The following is a 27,939-nucleotide window of genomic DNA, read 5'->3' as shown; positions in this document are numbered from 1 at the left end:
CACGCTTTTCTTTCTTTCTCTCTTTTTAAAACTGTTTTTAAAAAGTACTTACACAGAAAAGGCATAATGGACAAGGGTTACACCGGGAGGAGGATGCTAACACAGAAGCCGTGCGATAAATCAGAGTGGGCTCTTGTTTCCGGAATAACTAATTCTGGACTGTTGTCTTGGGCAAGTCAGCTAGAATTTGTGGATCTCAGCTTCCTCATTTGTAAAACCTAGATGGGTTAGATATGGTCACTAAAGTCATGTAAATGAACATCTGAAACTCTATGAAATTCTGTAACAAAGCACATTCTTCAAATATCGTTGGATAACAATTTTCCTATTACAGTCAATACAACATTTTTTAGGAAACTTTAAGGACTATGGAAGATATTATAAGTTGAGTCACTCATCCATTCTAACCCTCTTTCCCTTATCTTTCTCTAGTATGGGGGCTGGAAAAATACATAATAAATAAGAAACAGAGTTCTCTTTTCCAGTCTTCCTTGCAGACAGCATTGATGATGTGTCATAGTTGTGGCCAGTGAGAACTAGGCAGAAGTATGTTGAACTTCTGGCAAAGCCCTTGTTTTCCTGATGCGTGTACTATCCCTTTTATATTTTCCTCTGTCTTTTCTTACTGTCTAGAAATTAGTTTGATGGCTGAACCTGTAATCGCCATTTAATGAAGAAAAGGTCACAAAAATTATCAACCTTGGCCTTCTATCCTTGAACCACAAATCAATGTCAACAGCTTCCTGTCTTTAGACTTCTTATGTTAAAATTAAATAAATAAAACTTAATTTGATTGAGCCACCATTTAGATATTTCATAGCTTAGCAAACTCTAACTCTTAAAAGGACTAAAAATGGATCCCTTCAAAAAGGCATCCTAAATTTTGTGTATTATTTTTTTCATATGGGATATAAGATTTTATATCAAGCTGGTTGAACATCCCAACTTCAAAAGGCAACATGAACTTATGTTTTACATCATAAGGTAATATTATATTAGAGCTGAAATATAACCTAATGATTAGTTCAAATCCACTGAAAACAGCCCATAAATAGTACTTATTTGCTCACATTATTCCTCTAACTTGATTGGTATAAAACCTATTTATGTTATTTTCTGATAAGGGTTTTAGTTCACCTACTAATATTACATGTATAAATGTAGGCATATACATATAAATATATATCTAGATTTTAAAATCTTTTCTTGCAATGTAAGCTGATTATAGATTTGAGGTACATGGATCACCTTAACATAAAGTATTTATAATAATAGATATGAAAAGGAATATTTTAAGTTCACCCTGAAAGCATACATGTATATGCAAAGGCTCTTGTTTGTTTCATAATTCAAAAACTTTATTGAGGACCTGCTAACATGCACATGATAATGGTCCTTCATATTTGTACATGACTAATTGCAGTTCAGAGTATTTCATAAATGAACATTGGGTTGTGATTAAACTTCACCATGACCCACATGTTTTTGCATAAGAAAGGAATTATCAAAAATAGAGGCAGTATATTCATTCAGTTCCCATTCAAAATTTAGCAGGAGAAAGAAATCCTTAATGGGTCACATTACAACTTCTATTACTGCACAGACCTGTCCTTTCAATGGGGAATTCCTGAACAGAGATGATGAGCAGTACAATATCCATCGTTGCAGACCTAGAAGTTGACAAAATTAATTGAGAAAAATTGTTACTTAAACCTCAAGGAAAAGTATTATCAGCAACCATAAGAAAGCTTATTTTCAAGATGAAATGACTTCTAGAAAAAAATCTCGGTAAAAACTGGAACTTTTATGAAGAAGACTAATAACTTGCTCAAATATTTTTTGGATGATAAAATGAAAGCCACATGATGGGAAAATGCTATGATGGGTACGCTGACACTGGCCTTGCATGTTGGGTAGTGATAGGTTTGGCTGTGTCCCCACCCAAATCTCACCTGGAATTGTAATAATCTCCACATGTCAAGGGTGGGGCCAGGTGGTGATAATCAAATCATGGAAGCAGTTTCCCCCATACTGTTTTCATGGTAGTAAATAAGTCTCATGAGATCTGATGGTTTTATAAGGGGTTCTCCTTTCGCTTGGCTCTCATTCTCTCTTGCCCGCTGTCATGTAAGATGTCCCTTACTCTTCCGCCATGATTTTGAGGCCTCCCAAGCCATGTGGAACTGTGGGTCAATTAAACCTCTGTCCTTTATTAATTATCCAGTCTTGGGTATGTCTTTATTGGCAGTGTGAGACAGACTAATACAGGTAGCTTCCAGATTAAGGGGACTCTGCCCGAGGCTGAATGTATCCTCCTGCCTTATAGATGCACATGCTGACTCAGTTTTAAATCTCACTACAGAACTCAAACTTCAGGTTCACCTTTCCAAAAACCCTATTTCTGGGAGCTGAGATGTACAGATTCTGTGTACTTGCTCCAGTGTGGGAGTGCTGCCCTTTATTCTTAGGACTCTTATAGCTCTTTGTTTTCATGTTTTCATATTTGGTAGTATTGAGGGAAAGAGCCAGGTTTGGTGGGGCCTGAAGCTTATACGCATCTGGGACCCTTTTAAGTAAAATAATACTAAATTACGAATACAGTCTTAGAAGGTACCTGTGCAAATGAGGCTTCCTGAAGCCTAAGCTTCATTAGTGTCATGGTAAAATCCACCTCTGATAGTATATTATTCTAATTAAATTTCTTTGTTTATTACTTCTAAATACTGCATCTTTACTTTTTCAGGTAAATGAAAAGTAAATGATGTCATCCTAAAATTAATATTCAGAAAAATGATTACAGTTTCTGCCGTAGTGTTCTGCACACAGTGGGGGTTCAATTAATTTTATTGACAGTGTTGCAACAAAAGATGAGGCTTGTTGCTTTATAAAGAACAATGTTTAATTTTAAATATAATGGGAAAACATTTTAAAACATACTTGTATCATAACCAAACACAAACAGTCCTAAAAGGCTGCACCCCAAAGGTGATCACTGATAAGAATTGAATCAAGCACAGCATTTGGTGGTCTCATTTTAGTAACTTAGGATTTTGCAATCAGACTAGATAGGCTAACTAATGTTGTAATAGCAACAAACTTCCAAATCTCAGTGGTTTACTTCTGGGTCACATTTATATCCTCAGTGATTTGGAAAAGGTTCTGCTCATGTGGCCTTCATTCCTGGAAATGGGAGCAATTTCCTTTATATGGGAAACTGCTGATTTAGTGTCTGAGGACAAAAAGATAAATGGAAAAACCAAGGGAAGGCTGTATGGGAAGTATGACCCCTTAGGGAATGCCACAAATATTTCAACTAATAGTAAAATGTACACAGTACTTCTCCCTCTAAAGAAAACTAGAAAACATCTACCATCACCATCACCACAAATACCTCATTTATCTTCCCCACCATACCTAACTTTTTTTTCAGATGGAAATTTAGCACAGGCTTTTTTCCTGCTTAAATGCAGAGAATAGCATCACCTTTCTTTTTAAATTATTCTATTTTAATTGACAAGTACATATTGTGTATACTTATTGTGTATAAAATGATGTTTTGAAATATGGATACATTCTGGGATAGCTAGATTGAGCTCATTAACATATGCATTACCTTACATCCTTTTTTTTTTTAGGTGAGAGCATTTAAAATCTACTCTCACTAAGTTTCAAGAATATAATACATTGTTATTAACTATAGTTACTATGTTGTACAATAGATGTCTTGACTTTATTCCTCCTGTCTAATAGAAATTTTATATCTTATGAGCAACCTCTCCTTAACATCTACCCCAGCCTTGTTCCTGGTAACCACCATTCTACTCTCTGCTATGAGTTCAACTTTTTTCGATTCCACATATAAATGAGATTGTGCTGTATTTTTGTTTCTGTGCCTGGCTTATTTTACTTAACATAATGTCCTTCAGTTTCATCCACATTGTTGAAAATGGCAGGATTTCCTTTTAATTAAAGCTGAAGAGTATCCCATTGGGTATATATACCATATATACCACATTTTCTTTATCCATTCATCTGTTGATGGTCACCTAGCTTGATCCCATATGTTGGCTACTGTGAATAATGCTGCAGTAAACAGGGGATCGCAGATATCTCTTCAACATATGGATTTCATTTCCTTTGGATATGTGCTCTGTAGTGGGATTACTGGATGATATGATAATTCTATTTTTAGTTTTTTGAGAAATTTCCATACTATTTTCCAAAACAGCTGTACTAATTTCTATCCCACCAATAGTGTACCAAGGTTCCCTTCACATCCTAACACTTCTTATATTTCATCTTTTTGACAATAGCCATTCCGAGAGGTATGCAGTGGTATCTCATTGTGGATTTAATTTGTATTTCCCTAAAGATTAGAGATGTTGAGCATTTTTTCATACACCTGTTGGTCATTTGTATGTTTTTCTTTGAGAAATGTGTGTTCAGATCCATTGTCTATTTTAAAAATTGTGTTGTTTTCTTGCTATTAAACTGTTTGAGTTTCTTATATACGTTGGATATTACTCCCTTATCAGATGTATGGTTTGCAATATTCTCTCCTAATCTTTGCATTGTCTTTTCACTCTGTCAATTGTCTTCTTGACTGTGCAGAAGGTTTTTAGTTTGATTTAATCCTACCTTGTTTACTTTTGCTTTAGCTGCCTGTGATTTTGGGGTCCTAAGCAATAAATCATTACCCAGACCAATGTCATGGAGATTTTCCTCTATTTTTTTCCTAGTAGTTTTGTAGGTTCAAGTTTTATGTTTAAGTCTTTAATCTATTATGAGTTGATTTTTGTATCTGGTTTAAGATAAAGGTCCAATTTTGTTCTTTTGCATGTGGACATCCAGCTTTCCCAACACCACTGACTGAAGAGACTATCTTTTCTTTGTTGTATGTTCTTGGCACCTTTGATGAAAGTCAACTGACTGTAAATACTTGGGTTTATTTCTATGCTTTCTATCCTATTACACTGGTTGATATGTCTATTTTTGTGTAGGTACTATGCTGTTTTGATTACAATAGCTTAATAATAGATTTTGAAATCAGAGAGTGTGATGCCTTCAAATTTGTTCTTTTTGTTCAAGATTGCTTTGGCTATTTGGGAGTTTTTGTGGTTCCATATGAATTTTAGTTTTTTTTTCTATTTTTATGAAAAATAACACTAGAATTTTGACAGAGATTACATTGACTCTGTAGATTGCATTTAGTGTGGACCCTTTAACAATATTAATTCTTCAAATCCATGAACAGACAGTGTCTTTCCATTTATCTGTATCTTCTTCAGTTTCTGTCATCAATGTTTTATAGCTTTCAGTATACATGTCTTTCATTTCCTTGGTTAAATTTATTCCTATGTATTTTGTTTTTTGTAGCCATTGTAAATGATATTGTTTGTTTGATTTTTTTCTCTTAGATAGTTCATTGTTAGTGTACAGAAATGCTACTGACTTTCGTATGTTGATTCTGTACCCAGCAACTTAACTGAATTCATTTATTAGTTCAAATAATTTTTTAGTGGAGATTTTAGGGTTTTCAATATATATGATCATGTCATCTGAAAACAGAGAAAATTTAACTCCCTTGTTTCCAATTTACATGCCTTCTATTTCTTTCTCTTCCTTAATTGCTCTTCTAGTACTATGTTGACTAGAAGTGGCAAGAGTGGGCATCCTCCTCTTGTTTCTGATCGTAGGAAAAATGCTTTGAATACTTTTCACCATTGAGTATGATGTTAGTTGTGGATTTGTCATGTATGGCCTTTATTGTGTTGAGGTATATTCCTTCTATGCCTAATTTGGTGAGTTTTTTTAATCATGAAGAGATGTGGAATATTGTAAAATGTTTTTTCTCATCCATTGAGATGATTATATGGTTTTTGTCCTTCATTCTGTTAATGTGGTGCATCATATTTAGAGATTCGCATATGTTGAACTATCGTTGCATTCCAGGGATAAATCTCACTTGATCATGATGAACAATGCCTTTAACTTGCTATTGAATTTGGTTTGCTAGTATTTTGTTCAGGACTTTTGAATTTATGCTCATTATGGATATGGTCTATAATTTTCTTTTATTGTAGTGTTCTTTTCTGGCTTTGGTAACAGAGTAATGCTGGCTTCAAATTTGGAAGTATTCCCTTTTCTTCAATTTTTTGGAAGCATTTGTATTAGTTCTTATTTAAATGTTTGGTAGAATTCAGCAGTGACAACTTCAAGTCCTGGGCTTTTCTTTAATGGGACACTTTTTATTATTAATTAAGTCTTCTTACTTGTTACTCACCTATTCAAATTTTCTATTTCTTCATGATTCAGTCTTGGTAGGCTGTATGTGTCTTGAAATTTATTAATTTCTTCTAGGTAATCCAATTTGTTGGGTATAATTACTCACAGTGGTCTCTTATGATCCTTTGTATTTCTACAGTATCAGTTGTAATGTCTTCATTTCTGATTTTATTTGAGTCTTCTGTCTTTTTTCTTAGTCTGTCAGTTAAGATTATCTTTTCAAAAAAATCAACTCTTTCGTTCATTGATCTTCCTTGTTTTTCTAATCTCTTTCATTTATTTATGCTCTTATCTTTATTATTTCTTTCATTATACTAACTCTAGGCTTAGTTTGTTCTTTTTCCCCCTACCTCCTTGATTTGTTGTTTGAGATCTTTCTTATTTTTTGATGTAGGCATTTATTGCTATAAAATTCCCTTTTAGAAATGCTTTTGCTACATCCCATAAGTTTGGGCATGTTGTGTATCTATTTTTGTTTGTCTCAAGATATTTTTTAACTTCTCTTTAAATTTTTTATTTGACCCATTGGTTGTTAAGGAGCATGTTGTTTAATTTTCACGTATTTGTGAATTTTCTAAAATTCTTCCTGTTATTGATTTCTGGTTTAATTCCATCGTGGTCAGAAAAGATACTTGATATGATTTCAATTTTAAATTTGTTAAGACTTGTTTAGTGGTCTATACTATATGATCTATTCTTGTCTAGGCCACTAAACAAGTTTCATGTGCACTTAAGAAGAATATGCATTCTCCTGGTGTTACATGGAATGTTTTGTAATGTCTATTAGGCCCATTTGATCTAAAGTGTAGTTTGAATCCAAGATTTTCTTGTTGCTTTTCTGTCTGAATAATCTGTTCACTGCTGAAAGTGGGGTACTGAAGTCCTCTGCTATTTTTATATTACAGCCTATCTCTTCCTTCAAAACTATTAAAATTTGCTTTATATATCTAGATGCTTTGATGTTGTGTGCATATACATTTATAATTGTTATATCCTGTTGATGAATTAACCCCTTTATCATTATATAATGACCTTCTTTATTTTATCTGATATAAGCATAGCTACCTCTGATATTGTATTAATAAAGACATCCTGAGGCTGGGTAATTTAAAAAGGAAAGAGGTTTAATTGATTCACAGTTCAGCAGGACTGGGAAGCCCTCAGGAAACTTACAATCATGGCAGAAGGGGAAGCAAACATGTCCTTCTTCACATGGTGGCAGCAAGAAGTGCCAAGCAAAAGGGGAAAAAGCCCCTTATAAAACCATCAGAACTCGTGAGAACTCACCCACTATCATGAAAACAACAGCATGGGAGTAATCACCCCCATGATTCAATTACTTCTCACTGGGCCCCTCCCAGGACACGTGGGGATTATGGTAACTACATTCAAGGTGAGATTTGGGTGGGGAAACAGCCAAACCATATCAGCTATCTTTTGGTTTCAAGTTGCATGGAATTTGTTTTTTTTTTCGTCCTTTCATTTCAATCTGTGTGTATCCTTAAAGGTGAAAGGGGTCTCTTCTAGCAAGCGTGTAGTTGGGCCTATTTGTTAATATACTTTCTATCTTTCGATTGGATAATTAATCCATTTACATTCAAGGTAATTATTGATAGGTATGGACTCATTGTCATTTTGTTATTTTTTTCTTTGGTTGTTTTGTAGATCCTTTGTTCCTTTATTCCTCTCTTACTGTCTTTCTTTGTGATTAGGTGATTCTGTTTAGTGGTATGCTTTGTTCTTTACTTTTTATCTTTTATGTATCTACTGTAGGTTTTCGCTTTGTGGTTACCATGAGGCTTATATAAAATATCTTATAACAGGCTGCTTTAAGATGATAATTATTTAATTATTATTGCATAGAAAAACTCAGTATTTTTATCTTACTCATTTTATGTTAAAAACTTTTCACTCTGAGTCAATAATGTTGATATTTTATGTTTTGGTGTTTGAATCTACATCTTTTTATATCGTGTATATCTTAGCAAATTATTGTAGCTATTATTTTTAATAGTGTTGTATTTTAACCTTTACATTAAATATAAATGATCTGCACACCACTATTACAGGATTAGAATATTCTGAATTTGACTTTGTGCTTACTTTTATCAGTGAATTTTATACTTTCATATATACTTCTGTCACTAATTAGGGTCCTTTCCTTCAGCTTGAAGAAATCTCTTTAGCATTTCTTGTAAGGCAGTTCTGGTGGTATAAACTCTCTCAGCTTTTGTTTGCCTGGGAAGCCTTTATTTCTCCTTCATTTCTAAAGAACAACTTTGCTGAATATCAGTAGTCTTAATTGGCAACATTTCTTTTTTTCTTCAGCATTGTTAATATATAATCCCACTTTCTCCTGGCTTATAAGGTTTCTGCTGAGAAATACACTTCTAGCCTTATTAGAACTCCCCTTTGTGTGATACGCTTAATTTCTCTTGCTGCTTCCAGGATCCTCCCTTTCTCTTTAATTTTTGACAGTTTGATTTTAATGTGTCTTGGTGTAGTCTCATTTGGATTGAATCTGATTGGAGACTTTTGACCTTCCCATACAGTGATATTTATATCTTTCACCAGATTATATTACATTTTTCACCAAAACCCTGTCTTTACTAGAAATATAAAAATTAGCTGGGTGTGGTGGCAGGTACCTGTAATCCCAGCTACTTGGGAGGCTGAGGCAGGAGAATTGCTTGAACCCAGGAGGCAGAGGTTGCAGTGACTGAGATTGCGCCACCACACTCCAGCCTGGATGACAGAATGAGATTTCCTCTCAAAATAAAAAAAAAAATAATATTTTTTCTGACCCTTTATCTGTTTTCTCTCCTTCTTGAAATGGTATAATTCAAATATTTTGTCTTTTGATGCTTTCCCATAAATTCTGTAAGCTTTCTTCATTCCTTTAATTTTTTTTTCTGTTTTCTCCTCTTATTTACGTATTCTCCTTATATATTTGCAAATAACCTGTCTTCCAGTTCACAGATTCTTTTTCATCAATTTTACTATTGATGCTCTCTATTGTATTTTTTATTTCATTCACTATATTTTTCAGCTCTAGGATTTGATTTTTAAAGATAATTTTAATCTCTATTAAATTTCTCATTTCATCATTTATTTTCTTGATTTCATTGAATTATTTCTCTGCATTTCCTTCAAGTTTGCCAAGTTTCCTTAAAAGAATTATTTTGAATTCTTTGTAAATCATTTCATAGATCTCAATTTCTTTAGGATTAGTTAGTGCTTTATTTTCCCTGTTTGGTGGTGTCATGTTTCCCTGATTTTTCTTGAACCTTATCGGTATGTATTGGTGTGTGTTAATTTGAATAAATAGGGACTTATTAAAATCTTTGCAGACACACTTTATCTGGAAAAGCTTTTACCAGTCAGTCTGTCTAGAGATTCTGGCATGCTATCTGGTGTGGTTCACAGGTAGAGTTACTGCTGGATTTCCTAGGGAGGCTGCCCTGGTGACCAGGTCTATGGAGTTATACCTGGGGTCTGCATCCACTGGGGTGGACATGTTGATTGAGTCCATGGGGGTGGCCCTGGAGCCTGTGTTCATGAGGGTGTGTCTACAGTCTGTGTCCATGGGATCCTGCCCCAATCCTGGGTCTATAGGGGCTGACCTGGTACTGCTGTGTGCTTTGAGCTTCAATCTGCAGGGGATAGGCAGGCACTAAGATGGGGCTGGAAACTGGCTTGGCACTGGGGTGACCCTGGAGGCTGAGTCTACAGGAGCAGGCCTAGGTCCTGGGTCCACCATGGCCACTGTGTAGCCTGAGTCGGCAGGGTTGGTTCTGGAGTCTCAGTCCATGAGGTCTGGCCTGACATTGGAGTCTACTGGATTCTGAGTCTCTGGGTTATAACCTGGAGCCAAGGATCATGGGTGTTGGCTTGGTACTTGAAGCCATGAAAGCTAGCCTGGAGCTTAGTGTCTACTAGGATAGGCCTAGACCCAAGGTCTGTTGAAGCAGGTCCGAACTGTGGGTTCACTGGCGTATAGGACCACAGCAGATGGCCTGAGGGGTGTATTTTTGTGCATGTATAGTTGTTCAGATTGATGTTTCTGCAGGAGTACAAGCATTGGAAAGTCTTATTCACCATTTTGGTGACATCCAGATCCTATAAACTTTCTTGAGGGGAAAAATTCTGTTTAATCCTATTCTTGCACTTCACATGTATTAAGAACCTACTATGTTGAGGGCTCTGTGCTGATCTTTGGAAATAAAAAGTGAATGACTAAGTCTTCCAAATAAATTATGTAGATACTCTGCCCTAAAAGAAGAGGTCATATCTCTGTTCCGTAAGTGTGGGCTGCACATAATGACTTCCTCTCAGAGAATATAGTATGTAAAGGGGGAAAAAAAAGAGTAAATTTACAGTGGAGAAACCTGACAAACATTACCTCAGCCAGGCGATTAAGATCATCATCAACAGGGACAAACCATGTTGCCTAGTATACACCCTTGATATAATGTAATGAAAATAGAACTTTATAATCTTCTTTTCCAAAATCCATCACTTTATTTTTACCATGAGAAAAAGATCAGACAAATTACTACAGAGGGGCATCCTAAAATATATCTGACTGGAATTCCTCAAAACTGCCATGGTCATAAAAAACAAAGAAAGTCTGAGGAAGTGCCACAGCCAGAAGCCTAAAAAGACATGATCACTAAATATATTGTGGCCTCCTAGATGGGATCCTTAAACAGAAAGAGCACATTAATAAAAGCTAACAACAAAAAAATCTGATAAACTATGGACCTCAGTTAATAATGTACCAATACCAGTTCACTAATTGTAGAAAATGTATCATACTAAAGAAAGATGATAATAGCAGGAGAAATTATGTATGTGTGTATGCATGTATATTGTTCTCTATACAGTTGGCCATTGAATAACACAGGTTTGAACTACATGGATACACTTATATGCACATTTTCTTTCACCTCGACCACCCTTGAGATACAAGATCAACGTTTCCTTTTCCTCTTCAGCCTATTCAGCATGAAGATGAAGAGGATGAAGACATTTATGATGATTTACTTCCACTTAATGAATAATAAATATATTTTCCTTATGATTTTCATCATAAAATTTTCTTTTCTCTAGACTACTTTATTGTTTGACCACAGTATATAATACATATAGCATACAAAATGTGTGTTAATTGTTGATATTTTGAGAAGGCTTCTGGTCAGCAGTAGGCTATTAGTAGTTTTTAAAGAGTCAAGTTATATGTGGATTTTCAACTTTGCAGGGGGTCTGCTCTCCTAACCCCTGTGTTGTTCAAGACTCACTGTACTATCTTCTGAATTTCTCTGTAAATGTAAAACTGTTTTGAAAAATAGTCTATTAAAAACTACAAAAAATGTGAATGAGTTATCTTTGTCCTCTTAGAGCTCAGTTGACAAGAGACTAAAACCAGGAAAAAATTATAATATAGTGTCATATATGCAATAACATAGGTTTGAACAGAGAACATGCCAACCCAACCAAAATTTTTAAGATAAATTATCTTTTCAACTAAATCATAATTTAAAATATTTGAGTCTCTAGTAGCACCCAGCATGTATCTTACTCAAAGTCAGCATTCAAATATCTAGCAGAATGATGAGGAGGACTGCTCCCATTTGTGAAATGACCTGGACATGGGATACTTAAATAATTAGACTTAAGTGAAGGTTAACTATGCCTGTTATCACTACCCTAAAAGGTGAAAATAAGTTTCAATTCAAATTTTGCCATATACATCTTTACTACACAAAATCTGTTTCAGATGCCTACTGAAATCCCAGGGACATTTCTTTTTATGTGCTTCAGCCATACTTTACATGAAAGGTTTCTTAAGAGACAATAGAGGGAGAATTTTTCCCTTAAAGTCAATGGTAGGCTAACAGAATCATTAAAAAAAAAAAAAAAAAAAAAAAAAAAAAATCAGCCTAGGCACTAAAGTAAGGCCTCGTCTCTAAAAAAGTTAGACCCAGATACTACTTGGGAGGCTAGAGGATCACTTGAGCCCTGGTCAAGGCTGGAGTGAGCCCTGATGGTACAGCTCTATTCCAGCCTGGGGGACAGAGCAAGACCCTGTCTCAAAATACAAAACAAAACAAAACAAAACAAAAAACCCCTACAAAAACCAAAACCAAAACAAACAAAAAAACCCTCCAAAAACTTAAAGGCTGGACACTTGACCATTTCTTAACTCCATTTTGAAAGGTAAAGGGTGAAAGGTCACTAGATGGTTATACCTGGCATATATACAAATCAGAAATATCTCTACTTGAGTCAGTATCATCAATTTCACCCACGAAATGAGAACCCATGAGAACCCATTACTAAGATTCATCATGCTAATGAACAGAATCCTCAATGTGGACAGAAAGTTAAGCAGAAGCTCTAGCACCAACAGCCTTTGGAGTATGACCTTTATTATTTTTTATTTTTAAATTCTTATTTAAAGCTAGCTGACCACTCCTGCAGCGTGAATTCTTGATCAGAGCAAAGTGAGGGATAAATCTAGCCATCATACACTTTTATTCTCCTAAGAATGCTGAACTATTTTAAAAGTACAGCTACCATACCACTCCTTTTCTCGAGTTATCTTGCTGTTATGAAATTGGCAGTCTGGCTTTATTCCTGAGGTTTTTGTTTGTTTCTTTGTTTGAAATGGGGGTTTCACTTTGTTGCCCAGCGTGGTCTCGAACTCCTGGGCTCAAGCAATCCTCCAGCCTCGGCTTCCCAAAGTACTGGGGTTATAGGCTTGACCTACCGGGCCTAGGCCCTAATCCTAAATTTTAATCTTAACTCTGCCACTGTGAGACCTTGGGCAAATCACACTACTCCCATGGATCCCAGTTCTCTCCTCTAAAAATGAGGGTACTGGGTTAGGTCTTTCTTGATCTTTCCATCCATATAATTAATCTATAAGCTAGCTGTGTTTTAGCTGACGTAGAGGAAAACCATAAATACAAAAGCAGAGACACCAGCTTTAATTCGTTTGACGGTCAAATTACATACACCATAAATACTAGCCTCTTTGAGTGATCAACTGTTAGCTTTAGCCAAGTATGTTTAGGATTACACTTACAAAAATATTTTAATGTTGTACACTTCATAAAGGAATCTACAGCTACTAGTGATGCTAGTATAGACTTCATTTATAGCAGAAAAAAAAAAAAAATCCCCAAGGTAAGAATACTAACCACTGAAGGAGATCATCTCGTTAATTCTCGGCCCTTCTAACTGTGCTCGCCTTCTTTCAGGGTTGGTTTCAGAACGAATGGTCCTCTCTGGTCAGCCTTAAAACGCGGCATACCTAAGTCATGTTTCCAACAGCAGTCACCATATTCCCTCACGTTTCCCATTTGACAAACCCCAAATGTAGCATTTTTTCTCTTAAAATTCTCTTGAATGATTCTTCAAGCTCTACGCATCTGTGGGGACGTTCCAGGTACCGCCCCACAATGCTACCTCCTCTTAAAAAGAAGTCGTTCAGCTGGGGCGGGCTGGCGCTGTGTGGCGCGCACCTGAGCGGCCGGGGCTCCCCGAGCCACGGGGGGCGCGAGAGGGCGAGGCAGCGGCCTGGCTTCTCCTCAGCACCGTTCTCTGTCACGGCCTCCGCCTGACCATCACCCCGCGCCTCGCGTGGGCATGTCTCGCTTCAGAAATCCCAAGTCGTCTTAGGCTCCCTGGTCCTTCCCCTGGAAAAAAAAAAAAAAACGCTGGTGCAGCCCAGAACCCTCTTCCGCTCCACCCTGGGCTGCCCTGGCTGCCCTTGCTGCCCTCCTGCCTCCCGCGCGTCCTTCCCAGCGCGTCGGCCGCGCGCCCAGGTGTTCCCGCGCCCGTAATCCCCTCCGGCTCGCGCCTCCCGACCCGCCCTGCGGGTCTCCAGCGCCTGGGCCCGCGCTCTCGCCGCGGGTCCTTCCTCCTATCCCCACCCAGCCCCGCCCAGCCTCCGCGGCGCTGGGGCTCCCGGCCGAGCCTCTCCTCCCACCTCCGTCCCCTACTTCCCTCCCCAAGAAGTGCTATTTTTAGCAAATCCTCCGCGCGCCGCCACCCGCTCAGCTCGCAGCTCGCAGCCGCCCGCTGCCGCCCTCCCGAGCCGCCCCCCCGCGCGGCGGCGGCGGCGGCGCGTCCCGCACATCGCGCAGCGCGCACCGAGCCGGCCGCGCCGCGCCCGCCGCTCTCGCCGCGGTCTCCTCCTCTAGCGCCCGTCGCGGCCGGTAAATCTCGGCTGAAGGAGCAGCGGCGGCCCCCGAGTCAACTTTCATTCCCTTTTTGCTTCTGCCTCACCATTCTCTTCTCCTCCTCGAAAGATGGCTGTTTGGAGAAGGGGGAGAAGTTAGGAGGTCGCCGGCGCGGAGCGAAGGAGGGCGCGACAGCCTCAGCAGGAGCGGGCGGAGGTGAGTGGCACCACGGCAGAGTCCCCGGCTGGTGCTCGAGGAAAGCCCTGGGAATTGGGGGCCACCGGTCCTCAGGATGCGCCGCGGTATTCCCTTCTCAGGTTCCGCAGGTTAACAGCATCTCAGTCCGGACTCTGATGCCACTTGCCTTGCATCTCGCAGCCCGGAGACCGGTGGGTTTAAGGGAACCTTTGTCAGAAGTTGGGTGCTAGGTGATCTTTGTGGTGCACACCCTGATATTTGGCTAGGCAAACTGAGGCGAGCGGTCGGTGGCGTGATTCTCTCCCGCCCCCAAACACACCCAGTTTATGTTGGAGCCGAGCTATGAATGAAAAGTTTGTACTGGCAACGTGTTGCTTGAGGGGAGCAACGCTTATTGGGGGGTACCTTTGATGTTTCGTGGAGGACTTCAGTTTTAAGTCAATACATCAGAAACCTGGGTTTTAAGAAAAGTTCAGGAGGCTGGGGGATGGGATGGGAGATAAAGCAGTTCCTTGACTAGTGGAAGGAGAGTGATGAATCGTAAGCTTATTAAGGTAAAATGGTTAATTAGATGCCATAAGAGGGTGTCACAGTGGGGACTAGAGGGAACGGAGGACGGGGGCGTCTCCCTGAGCGCCTAGCAGGCTGCATTTGTTTGGCTTTGAAGCCGTTATCCACTTGTCCGCAATGAGAGGTGCTGGTGTCAGGCCTGTGTGTCTGTGATGTGACAGAGCGGGACCGAGCTCTCTCCAGATCCGAGGCGCGGTTGTCAGGAGAGGTGGCCTGCGACGGAGAGCTGAGGATGCAATTCCTGTGATGTGGACTTGGAGAATTCTCTAGTGTGTCTCCTGTGCTCTAATTTCAGGAAGATCTGTCAATTGTTTTTTCTTCCAGGGAGGTGTGTGTAATCTCCTAAAAGGAACTTTCAGCTTTAAGTAACTGTAGCATTTTGAAATCCTATAAGAAATGAGATATCTACATATATTCATTATTACATGTATGTGGGGTGTGTATGTATGTGTGTAAAATATGGGAAAGGGGTAAGAAAGGCTTAAAAAGTTTAACTTCTACCAGAAAAGAAAGCGAAGAGTTAATTTTTTTCTCCCCAAATGGTGTAACAATGCATATACAACGAAATACTCTTGCTATGCTGAGATTTCTCATAAGGAGTAAGATTTAGGAATTACAAGTATTCAGAGCACTGTCATGTTTTCAAATCTGGCAGACACTATCGAAATCTGGAAAAAGGGAGTACGTACATAGAGAACCCATATTAAAGGAAAAAAAATTAAAAATCTTCCAAAAGAAAACCTTATGACATTTGAAAAGGCCTGGATGTTTTCTGATGCTCCAGAAATCTTCCTAATCCTATAATTAACAACAACACAGAATAAGTTGCATTTAATAAATTAGAAATCATGTTTAAAGGATATCTTTTGACCTTCTGTTTGGTACTTTTGACATTTATTATGGAAATTATTGTGACTGAAAATTTGTTGTTTAATATATTTGCCTTTTACCACAGATAATTAGTCCTCCTTATCCTTTTAAACCACTGTTCCAGTTTGGACCAATTTAATTCCCCAAACATCAAATTACTGATGTTCCTTCTGGAAACCATTTATGTTTAAAATGGCTAATAAGAATATTATATTTCCAAAACAACATAATTTAGTCAGTTGTAAAACTTGCTTGTAATTTATTCTCATCCATTTTGTTTGAATGGGGCACATTTGAAGAACAGCAGCATTTTCTTAGAATATGCCATTTTCTGTGTGGGAAAAAGCTAATGTTTTCATATATGTTTTAGCTATTAAACAGATGCATGTAAGGTGGGAATCCTGTCTGACCTTTGATAAACTGCCAGCCAGAGGGAGAGAGTTGCTTTCTTAGCTGTGCTTGTGAATTGATAATCTTTACTACAAAATGGACATGGTTAGATGTACATAAGGTTGTGCAGAAGGAAGTTAAGAGTTTTAAATTAAATACCAGTTTATGGGTAGGAGACAGATATATTTTTTTTAACCTTGATCTTCCTGTTTCTTTCTGCAGTTCAGCCTGTTGGGCTGGCCTTTACTGGAGAGTCAGACCAGCACTCTGACTAGAGAGTGTTTAGCACATTAAACTGCTGTCTTCTGTAAAAATAATGATGGCTCTTTTGCAATTAAAAGGTAATTTTATACATGGTTATAGATTTTTGTGATTGGTGACCAAATTAACTATAACCGTCATTATAGTAGAAAGAGTTGTTTTATGAAGTTATTGCCACTATATATAAATAATTATATATTTAAGATATAGATGAACTCTATTTGAGGTTTAGGAGTTTTGAATCTTAAGGCCAGCTGACCAGATATAAACCTATTTAATTAATTAATTTGGATGACACCAGAATTCAGATTTTTATTAATATCTACATCTAGGTTTATGTAGCTTTCCTTTCTTTTTATTAGAATTACTTCTTTTCTGAATTTGTTTAAATATTACAACATATTACATTATAATTTGTACACACTCAGTGGGGAAGGTGCAGGTTATTCTTAAATAGAGATGTGGAGAAATAGCTAACAAGGAACATCATTTGAGAAACATATGGACATCATAAAATCCTTCTGTATGTAGCATCTGTACCTTCTCATTAGTGAAATATTGTAGTCATGGACATTTTTTGTTATTACATCCAAATGTGGCTTTTTATTTTTGCTTCATTGGTTTTTTTTGTTTGTTTTAAAATATAATTTATATTACTGTTTAAGTTGGTGGGGGCTCTGATTGCTTGAAGCCTTTTGCTTTCAATAGACATCATACTTAATTTGTATTGCATGCATCTGCAGATATATACAATTGTTTCCCAGTTTGTTATTATAATTCTTACACTTTTTGGTGATTCCTCAAAACATTTGAGAGATAGGTAGGGTGACATATTGTTCTCATTTTAGGAAGGAGGCGGCAGGTACACTGATATACCCAACGTTACACCATAGTGAATCAGTGTGAAGCTGAGCGTAACATCTATATTTCCTGTATTTTAATTATGAGAGCAAGCTGCTCCTGTATCTTATAACTTCATAAATTTATGTATTTCTAGATTTTTAAAGTGATCATCTTTATATATGTGCAGATCAGATTTTAAATCAGTCAATATAGTCATAAGGGGATGGATCATACTGTTGGCCTGTTGATGGGAGAGAACCATGACTCTAATAGCTACTGCTGAAATAAATAAAGAAGCACACACACCTCTGCAGAATATTTGTTCTTGCAATCAATCCATAGTCCACATATTTCTCTGCCCCTGCTGGCCTCACCCTATCAACTACCTACTGCCCCTTTACTGATCAAAGCAATTCTTGAAGTTTATCAGCACAGTTTTCAAGCTTGAGGATCATCAGCCTCACTGGAAAGAAAAGTCAGAACCTGATTTTTGGGAAGAGAGAGTATTGACGGGGGACAGTAATGGAGTGTTCACTCCAGAGGCAGCCAGTAATGGTCAGAGATCATATTCTGGGTGTCGGGATGTCCATTTCTCTCATCAGCTCTGCTTCTTTGGGCGAACTTACAGGTATCAAAGTGAACAGAAGGTTTATGGAATTATCTAGTCGTTTCTTTCCATGTAGATCTCATCTGAATAAATCAGACGTTTTTTAAAAAAGAAAAGGACAGAAACTTGTTCTTTTTCTTCATCTCACCAAATCTCCTCTCCTTCAAACCCCACTAGAATTTTTTTAGGATAATTGCCCACATGATTTGTAACAGCCAAAGTGATAGACTTCTGATATTGCATTATTACACTTAACAGTGGAATATATTATCCAGCTTGCAGAAGGAAGCATTGTAATTCTGTAGAAAATGGTAATACGTAATCTTATGCAAGTATTTTTGAATAAGCAGACAGTACCAAGAGCTCTCTATTAAGCTAATATATATATTCTTACTCTTCCATTCCCTAAATTACAAATGGTTTATAGGAACTCATCCAAATCATTAAGTATCAAGTACTGAAAAAAAGTTCAGATGTGGTTTCCTGTTTACTATGATGAATTGTTAGAGCTTCAAAGAGAGGAAAACTACTATCTATTGTTTGCAGCACCAAAGAGAGTATAACATGTTGCTGGTGAGCTTGAGGAGCATTGAGGTTGCTGGAAATGGTACTTTCTTCACATCTCTACAGAAGCTGTGATAAAAAGGAGATGAGTGTGGACTGGTTTAGTTCTAGTACAGTAGTGATGACTGGAATTTGAAGTGACCGCTGAAAGAAGGGTAAGATTTGGATAGTCTGTGTGTCACTCAGGGTATTCAGTAGCAAGTCATGGAAACTAACTTTAGTTAATATAAGCATCAAATAAATTTATTAGAGGATATTAACTTTGTTTTCTCTTGCTGTGTAACACATTTCCGCAAATTTAGCAGCTTAACACAACACCCCTTTATCATATCAGTTTCATTGCTCAGAAGTCCACACAGCTCAACTAGGTCCTCTGGCCAGAGATTTTCTCACGTGTTGGCTAGGGCTGCAATCCCAACAGAAGATCAATGGGAAAAGATCCACTTTCAAGCTCTTTTCTATTAATTGGCAGAATTTATCTCATAGTGGCTGTAGGACTGAGGCCTCCATTTTCTTGCTGGCTGTCAGCCAGAGGCTGCCCTTAACTCTTAGAGGCTGCTGTTATTCTTTGCCATGTGGCCCTCTCATAGGTACTGTTACAACATGGCATCTTACTTTTTAAAGCTAGCAAGGAAGTCTCTCTTGTTCCAGTCTGATAAGAAAGAGTCTTATATACTATAATATAATAGTGAGAGAGTGACATCAGACTATACAAGGGCATGACTCCTTGGAGGTCAGCTTAGGATATATCTACCACATTGACTAGCTCATAGAATCTCTGGTATAGCGGGGGGCACAGTGGCTCATGCCGGTAATCCCAGCACTTTGGCAGGCCAAGGCAGATGAATTGCTTGAGTCCAGGAGTTCAAGATCAGCCTGGGCAAAATGGTGCGACCCCGTCGCTACAAAAAAATGCAGAAAAAATTACCTGAACATGATGGTGTGTGCCTGAAGTCCCAGCTAGTTGGAAGGCTGAGGTGGGAGGATCACCTGAGTCTGGGAATTTGAGGCTACAGTGAGCCATGATCGTGCCACCATGCTCCAGCCTGGGCAACACAGTAAGACCCTTTTTTTTTTTTTTTTTTAAAAAAAAAAAAAAAAAAACCTCTGGTAAAGTCAGCAGACCTGACTTCAAAGCCACTCAAGTAGAAACAAGGCTCCAAATCCCTCTGCAGAATTTGTCCTGTGAGGTACTGCTGCTGTCGCTGCTGGCATATAGCTTCTACAGTTGAATGTGGGCTCCATATCATAAAAGAGAGTATTCTCCACATATAATAATGCAGTCCCATTGTCCATTGCCAAAAAGAATGACAGGTGTCCACTGCTGAGGGAAAGAAGAAAAAATGATTGCTTAATGAAATGTTTGAGTTTTTGGCCAGGATAGGCATGATAGCCTTCTAGGGATGGGATTGAATTGGAAAGTGACTGAAGTCATGGTGACTCCTTGGAACAGAAAACTCTTCCAGGATTTAGGAGAATAATGGTAATGAGGGTCCATTTATGAGTGGTAGTGATAAGAAAGGAGTAGAAGACCTTTGAAAGATGAATCACTACACGTACATTAGTCTGGGTATTGACTTAATTAGTCCCTAAATATATTCCACGCATGAAAGACTTTTAAGGGACTGATGCCACTAATCCTTGCAGGGAACCAGCGCTGTGACTTGGAGGCCTGCAGTGTGGTCTACCCTCATTTTATAGAAGGGAGTAGAGCTAAGGACCATTGTACTATATTTGTGGCCCAGTGACTATGGGGTGCTATGTAGGGGACTATTGAACACACCCTGTGCTCTAAGCGCTTTGCCAGACATATTTTATCTGTTTTGTATCTCAAACTCTGGCAGTTTAGTTTATATTCCCCTAGTTCTGCCTCCCTTCTCCCCTGGCAGGTGTGTAGAGACTTTGAAAGGCTAAATACTTTGCCAAGGGTCGTTCAGCTAGGGGTGGCAATAGGATTTGAATCCAGGTCTGATTCCAGAGCCTGGAGTCTTGTAGTACACATCCCATACTCACAAGCAGTAAGTGAAGTTTCCAGGGGGAAAGCCTGTTACTCACATTGAAGTGGATGTCAGTGCTACAATTGCTGTTGGGTTCCATCATTCACCTTGAGAGAACTGGATACTGCAAGATGAGGGTTAAAGAGAGGAGTGAGAGAGTGTGCTGTATCATGCCTTCTTTTATTTTCTCAGCAGGAAGTACATATTATAGGTCTCTCTTAGATCTAAAAGTAAGACTGGGGAGTAGAGGCTATGCATTTTTATTTCTACTTATCATTTTGGTTAAAATCAAAAGCGCTGTGTCTCCTTTCTTCCCTATATGTAGATTTCTACTATTAAATTAAATCAGGTAACATTATGAATTCTCATTGCCTCTTTGGCCATAGGGTTCTTTCTATAGCTTTTTCAGTAGATGCCACTGTTTTGATCTTGAAAAGTCTATGGAGACATTCTTCCTTTGTTCTTCTATTACTCAGTCCCTCTTTCTACTCTGTGGTGCCTCTGAAATCTATTCATAGATATTCTACTTTTTTCTTCTGTTTTATGTACTTAAATATCTTCTTTAAATGGATCTAGTTCCATTGATCAGAATTATTGGCCCAGATCCCCTTGCTGCTCCACTGTACCCAGGAAGTCTTATCTATTTTCTGTTAATTTTACTGAGTTTTACTCTACATCCCAGCACAGTATGAGGAAGCCTTTAAGATTTCCCTGGGTATCTGAGTCAAAATGTAAACATTTAAAACTGAATACCTCAAGGAAGAGTATGATTGGATTGTGTTAGATCAGCTGCACACCTATGGACTGCTCCACTGTGGCCAGGCAAAGGGAGTTTTATTATTGCTCCATCTGGGTTCGGGTGTCCGCCCTTCTAGAATACTACTGTTGTCAAAGAAGGAAATTATGATCCAGCCCCAGCTTGACAGGGGTCAACAGTACTAATCTATTCTGGAGCACACTGTAGCTCAGAAAGTCTCTAAGTAAACTTAATTTCTTCATATAGGTTTTAGATTTCCTAAACTAGATTAGGCCAGATTTGACTTTAAAAGCCCAAACTTCTTAGCATGACACCAGTGCTTTCACAACCTGGAAGCAGCCTATCTTTATTACCTTTACATTTTTTTTTTTTTTTTTTTTTTTTTTTTTTTAGGTGCAGGGTCTTGCTCTGCTCCCAAGGCTGGTGTGATCACAGCTCAGTATAACCTTGAGCTCCTAGGCTCAAGTGATCCTTCTGTCTCAGCCTCCCAAGTAGCTAGGACTACAGGCTCATGCCAGCATACCTGGCTAATTAAAAAAAATTATTTATTGTTTATTTTTTAACATTTTTTGTGGAAGGGGTCTTGCCGTATTGCCCAGAGTGGTCTTGTACTCCTGGCCTCAAGCTATCCTCCTGCTTAGGCCTCCCAAAGCACTAGGATTACAAATGTGAGCCATTGTGCCAGGCCCTTACATTTTTAACTGTTGCAACTCCCTGCCTTTCATCCAGTAAATCATTAAGGATTTAAATCCTAAACTTGGAGCTAGCAAGTGGCTTCGATTTTAGATAAACAGGAGTAGCCAGCCTGAGAGAATAAATCAACGTGTAAAGAAAAGTCAAGATGAGAGAGAGAGAAATAAGAACCTTTCAGTTTTTCACTTCCTGCATCCAGTCATTCTTAGGTCTCGTTCTATAGCTGATTTTTTCCAGGGATATGTTATGTGAGCAATAAATTATCCATAAATTGAGTTTCTGCATCTTGCAACAGAAAGAGAACTATGTAGCATAGGTTTCTATGAGTGATCATCTCGTAGCCAAAATCAGACTTTCATTCTGCTGGGGTTCTGTTGGGGGATTAGGAAGCTGTGCTTCTCTGCCCTACTTTTTCACTGAGCCCATTGTATGTCCCACCTCTTCCGTGATGCTTCCTCTGATTACTACAACACACTGAGATCTCATTCCTCTCTGAATTCCTACTGTAGTTTAGGGTTATGGCTATGTTTTCGCAGGCTTACAAATGGAATTCTAGTATTAATTGAGATAATCCATAATAAAAAGGCTACTGTATTAGGAAAGTCTTTAAAAGGAATTTGCATTTTTATTACCCCAAACAGCATCCTTATATTTTTGAAATATAGTGGTATATTTAATATACAGGAGGATTTACATGTGTATTTATGGTCTTCTTGCAATTACCCTGTGGCTCGCTAGAGATTCGTAGTCTCCCACTACTTAGATGGAAAAGAGGGCAGAGAAGATTTGGCTTCCTAATGGGTACCTTCTCCAAATAAAACACCACAGGAAGAATGGGCCGGTTTTGACTAAGACTACAGGTCTGTACAGTATGAATGTGTTTATTTTTTATTAAACATTCTACTTAAGTATATAGGAACATAAAATATAAATGCTTTTGCTTATAGATTTCATAAATTATAAAACCAAACCCAACAAACAAATGTTGAATATAAACAACAGAATTGATGAAATTAAAAGAAACAACATTGAACTCTGTGACAAATGATGCTGTATTGTTGAAATTACACTGCCAGTATCCAGTTTAAGAGTATAAAGATGCAGTCTCAGATTCTGTTTTTATTTAATCTATTTCTATGTTTTATATCAATATAGATAGAGAAATTGTCCTTTTATAAGCAGGTTAAAACCAAACAAACAATATTAACTTTGAGGCTTTGTGTATGGCTCAGGATAATCAGACTTTACACATGATCAAAATTCCTCAAATAATCCTCAAATGTCAGGTTTAATGAGATATCACCTGAGATCTCTATAACATCTTTTTGTTCCCTTGAAAATGTGATTAGTATTGTGGAGTCATCGAATTCTAAATCAAATCTGTAAGCCGTATTCCAAGATTTCTGGAATGGAGAACAGATTGTGTAGAAGCTACACAGAGATAGGATGCGTGCATTATCTTCACACTCATGATGATTATAACCTCTATAGTACAGGTACTTTTGCCTGCCTGTGCTACCATGTGTTCCGTAAAGACTCACTTCATCCTTACCTTTTCTCTAAACAGACTTTGTTTAGCAAACTTTATATTCTTTGATCTCCACTTAGTATATGCATGATTGAAAACACCAAGTGCAAACAACATGATGAAAATTTGGTGGCAGTATTTAGTTTTTAAACGTTTATTCAGAAACTGATTAGCATACAAAATATATATTTAGATGATCATCCCAATGAAATCCCAAATTGGAAAAAACATATTTCACATCAAGCTCATGGACCTCAGTTTGAAATACACAGTTGCAAATGTTAATTGGCCACTTAAAACATTTTACATCTTGCTGTATGTTGTGTGTCGTTAATGAAATTGTGTGCTCCTTGAGGTGAGACTATATGCTTACTGTTTAGTTTTCTTCCATAGCACTGTGTGCATTTCTTATAGTTGGTGCCCAACAAGTGTTTGCTGATTGACCAATTATTAATATATTGTTATTTCCTATTGCTCTGTGACTCAAAGGCAGGGACTATTTTGTTTTAATCTGTGGTCTCTGAATGTGTAGCACAGCAACTCTCACATGAGAAATGCCTAATAAATGTTCTGAATGAAAGAATGGATGACTTGTTGGCTTTGTGTGTGTGTGTGTGTGTGTGTGTATGTGTGTGTATTCGTATTCTTTTAGATCTAATCTCTCATGTACAGGGCACTTCTAACGGTTGTATAGATCAGTGCTGTCCAGTAAGATTTTCTGTGATGATGGAAATATTCTGTGTCTATGCTTTCCAACATCATAGCCACTAGGCACATGTGGTCTTTGAAATTTAGCAAATGTGGCCAATGGCCTGAATTGAGTTTTATTTAATTTTAATGAGTACATAGTCACACATGGCTAGTGGGCAGCACAGACCCAAATGATAAAATGTACTTTCTCAAACTTATTTGCTCTCATATCTAACATTATTATATTTTTGGTTATAATTGGATGTTGTTATTTGATTTTGTTGTATTGGATGGATGAAGTGAGTTTATCACTTTAAAAATAGGGCAATATAGTCCACCAAGTTGATTTCATTCTTTCCTAAATGACCAGCAACATTGGATGTCATCTATTCACTTGCTCCACCATCTATTTTCGTATTTCATCATTTCCTTATTAGGCTAGAGGCCTGACACCACTTTACCAAATAAGTTTTATGTACACTTTTACCTTTTTTTTTTTTAATGACCCAGGTTATCTTGCGTTTGCTTGTCTTTCTGTTTTAGTCCTTTTTTTCCCCTAATAAACCGCTTAAACTTGGATTATCTACATTATTATTATCATTTTTAGAGACAAGGTCTTGCTCTGTCACCCAGGCTAGAATGCAGCGGTGTGATCATAGCTCACTGCAGCCTTGAACTCCTGGGCTCAGCTGATCCTCCTGCCTCAGCCTCCCAAGGAGCTGGGACTACAGGCATGTAGCACCACACCTGGCTAATTTTTTATTAGATTTTTTCTTTTTTAGAGATGGAATCTTGCTTTGTTGACCAGGCTGGTCTTGAACTTCTGGCCTCAAGTGATCCTCTGGAGTAACTGAGATTATAGGAGTGTACCACTGCACCCAGCCTATATTATCATTGTTAATGCCACCATCATCATTTTCATTTCTGGTGTTTATGCTTTGCCAGCCCATATTTGATGTTATGTACTAATGTCTACTGATAGTCTAAACACATTTCAAATTTATTATAATCTGAAAAATGTCTGAATATTCTTTTTCTCCAATTGTTTTCTTTGCTTATCTTGCCCTTTTACCCTTTCTGGTCCAGAAGAATGAAGTAGCATCATATGCATTTAAACATTACAACTCAGTCCTTACATAAGATGTAATCCCATCGTGACAAGTTTCACTGCTGTTGCCAAATCCGTGAAATCGATACTACAGGACTGTCATTTAGAAAGACAGGAATTGCTTCCTGCAAATGGCTGAGATCTTTATGCAATTTGTAGTTCTGCTAGAGCAAGACTTCTATTAGAAGTTATTGTACATATATTGAACCTCAGTATTGGGTATATTCAATTCTCCTTTAATTCTTATAATAGTACTGAATCTAGTAGTATGTAATGGTTATAGAGGCTATCTATGCAAATAAGTTGAAATCAGCTCTGCTGACTAGCAGAAATACTTTAGAATTTTCCACTCATTTTCTGTTTACTGCTAGAGATTTAATCGTTGTCTTATGTGGCAGAATTTGAATGCACAGACTTCAGCATGGAAGCTTGCCTTTTGTTCATTTTTTTAGTCTAGCTTAGTAGTTCCCAAACTTGAGTGTGCATCAGCATTTCTGTTCAGGGCGATACACACAAAAGATTGTTAACTATACTTTATGGATAAGTTAACCTCTTTTCAAGGCAGTTTTGTCTATACTAGATTTTCATCTTGGAACCTACCGTTCCCTCATTACCCCAAAGATACATCTCCTCTTTATTCCTTCTATTCCACTTTCAGTCCAGCACACAGCTGCTCATTGAGTGGACTTGTAGATGTGCTCTTGAATAGATTTCACACAATGGGAGACAAATTCAGTATCAATATATAGAATTTTGAACTTGTAAATCCCCAGTTGAGCTTTTGTCTTCTTACTACTTTCATATGCCTTTCGATGGTGAGAAGATAGTACTGCTTGGTTATCTTCTTTCCCAATTTTTCCCCATAAACATTCTCCTAAAAAGCCCTAATGATGTAAATGATACATTATGTTCATTCTTGACAGGTTGGGGAAATGAGGAAGGGAACTTTCCTTTGTGACTTGTGCTGTAGATATATTTTAAAATCTCCTATTTATCTATTTGACCCAATTTTTAAAAGTTACCTACATTAAAATAAATATTAAATAAATTTAGTATTATAATGAAACAATAGTTTGCTTTTATTTATAAAGTTCATCAGGCTGGGTGTGGTGGCTCATGCCTGTAATCCCAGCACTTTGGGAGGCTGAGGCAGGTGTGTCACTTGAGGTTGAGAGTTCGAGACCAACCTGGCCAACATGGTGAAATCCTGTTTCTACTAAAAATAAAAATAAAAAAAATAGCTAGGCACAGTGGTGGGCACCTGTAATCCCAGCTACTTGGGAGGCTGAGGCAGGAGAACCATTTGGACCCTGGAGGCGGAGTTTGCAGTGAACTGAGATCGCGTCACTGCACTCCAGCCTGGGTGACAGAGTGAGACTCTGTCTCAAAAAAATAAAGAAAAAAAAATAAAGTTCATCAAAGGCCTTTGCATAAACTTATGAGATAACTTGTTTATATGATCTTTGTGAGAACAAACATCATATATTGACCTTAACTTATATTTTCACAAATATAATGCTAAGACTACTCAAGCCAAGTGGGAAAGTGTAGGCCAAATGGAATAATATTTCAGAATAACGGCTACAGTTTTAATTTCTCTAGAATAGCAGATCTGAAATATTGTTGTGTGTTATACTACTGGAAACTCATTAAAATATATTTTATACCCTATTCTATTTTTCTTACATATGTTATAAAGCCCTTACTACATCGGTATTTTATTAAAACAGTAATTATTTAAAGATATTTATGTAAAACAGAAATCTTTTGTATTTACTCGAGTAGTTACCATTTCACTGCTCTTCATTCCTTTGTCTATATCCAGACTTTCCTCTGATACCCTCTTCCTTCTGCCTGAAGGACTTCCTTTAAACATTCTTTGTGGCACAGATCTGCTGGTGATGAATCCTATCAGCTTGCTTTTGTATTTCTGAAAATGTCTTTATTTCACCTTATTTTTGTTGGATATAGAATTCTAGGTCAGTTTTTTTCTTTTACTAGTTTAAAGATGTTACTTCACTGTTTTCTCATTCACATTTTTTTTTTTTACAAGAAACGTGCTGTCATTCTTACTTTTATTCTCCTTTATAGATATCAAGTCCTGTAACATATTCTGTTTATTCCTGGTTTTGAACAATTTGATTTTAATGTATCTTCGTATAGCTTTCTTTGTATTTCTTGTGCTTTGGGTTCATTGAGCTTCTTGGGCCTGAGGGTTAATAGTTTCCATCAAATTTGAAAAAAAAGTTAGTCATTATTTCTTCAGAATTTTTTTAGGAGTCCCTCCTTTTTTTTCTCTTATTCAGGAACTCCAGTTGCATGTATATTAGGATCACTGATGCTCTGTTTATTTTTATTTTTTCTTCTCCATGTTACATTTTGAGTAGTT

General features: G+C 37.6%; 1 protein-coding gene and 1 long non-coding RNA gene across 5 annotated transcripts in view; one reads left to right on the top strand and one right to left on the bottom strand.

The window, feature by feature from the left end:
* Positions 1 to 85: 85 nt before the first annotated feature.
* Positions 86 to 14,255, bottom strand: LOC131382702 (uncharacterized). Its single transcript, XR_009212298.1, has 3 exons — positions 13,491 to 14,255; positions 1,606 to 1,670; positions 86 to 218 (listed from the first exon to the last, which is right to left on the bottom strand). It is a non-coding gene; the product is annotated as an uncharacterized LOC131382702 (long non-coding RNA).
* Positions 14,256 to 14,320: 65 nt separating this feature from the next.
* The window catches only part of HDAC9 (histone deacetylase 9), a 945,763-nt gene continuing 932,144 nt past the window's right edge, over positions 14,321 to 27,939 (top strand). For 2 of the 4 annotated variants that reach the window (XM_032759782.2, XM_032759867.1), the window contains exon 1: positions 14,321 to 14,690. The gene's annotated coding sequence lies outside the window, so the exon portion shown is untranslated. The remainder of the gene's footprint in view (positions 14,691 to 27,939) is intronic. The other 2 variants (XM_032759877.2, XM_032759801.2) reach the window with 1 other exon arrangement.

This window comes from Hylobates moloch, unplaced genomic scaffold (assembly GCF_009828535.3).
Source record: "Hylobates moloch isolate HMO894 unplaced genomic scaffold, HMol_V3 SCAFFOLD_1, whole genome shotgun sequence".
In the NCBI taxonomy this organism is placed as follows: Eukaryota; Metazoa; Chordata; class Mammalia; order Primates; family Hylobatidae; genus Hylobates; species Hylobates moloch.
This window is presented reverse-complemented; position numbering and strand designations above follow the sequence as displayed.